Source organism: Patella vulgata, chromosome 7 (genome assembly GCF_932274485.2).
Source record: "Patella vulgata chromosome 7, xgPatVulg1.2, whole genome shotgun sequence".
NCBI classification, from domain to species: Eukaryota; Metazoa; Mollusca; class Gastropoda; family Patellidae; genus Patella; species Patella vulgata.
In genome coordinates, this window is record NC_065885.2 from 65,797,217 (window position 1) to 65,797,893 (window position 677).

Genomic DNA, 677 nt, shown 5'->3' on the forward strand with positions numbered 1-677 from the left:
TTAGCAGCGGTTGGATTTCCATTAGCAAAGTGAACGGAACAAACTCGAGAATCAGAAGATGGAAGCCAAATTTTATTCCCTTTCTTCCTGTTTATAATGGATGTCAACTTCTGTCTGCCCTCTGGATCTTTAAGTTCGGTAGGAAAAGAGAATAAGCAAAATGGGGGATCGCAAATACAAGAGCCTGTTACTTTGTTACAGTTATGAATATCACAGTTTTGACATCTCCATTTCTCCAATTTATGTTCACCATTAGAGCACTGAATAAACGCACAACATCTCCGTGATTTTGGCTTTACTTTCTCATCAAATGTTCTGAACAAGTAACAATAAAAAAGCTCTAAACTGTTTAACAATGAAAGTATAATACAACAAGAAAGGTATATATATATATATATATATACTATAACATGTGTATGTCATAGTAAACCTGAAACATTGATGCAAGTCGGATTAGACACTTTTTTGACATTTGTACTTATGGGCATTAAATTCATTCTTAAGGTTTAGCCTACAGTACATGTGGTGGAAATTGTCAACAATTGAGATCTTCTATAGCCAAATTACAAGAGGGACTTCGTGGGGCATAAGACCAAAGAAATTAATTTTGCTTATAACATAACTGGTACCTAAAATTTGACTTCATATTACATGTAAAAAAAATAACTCAACTCAAA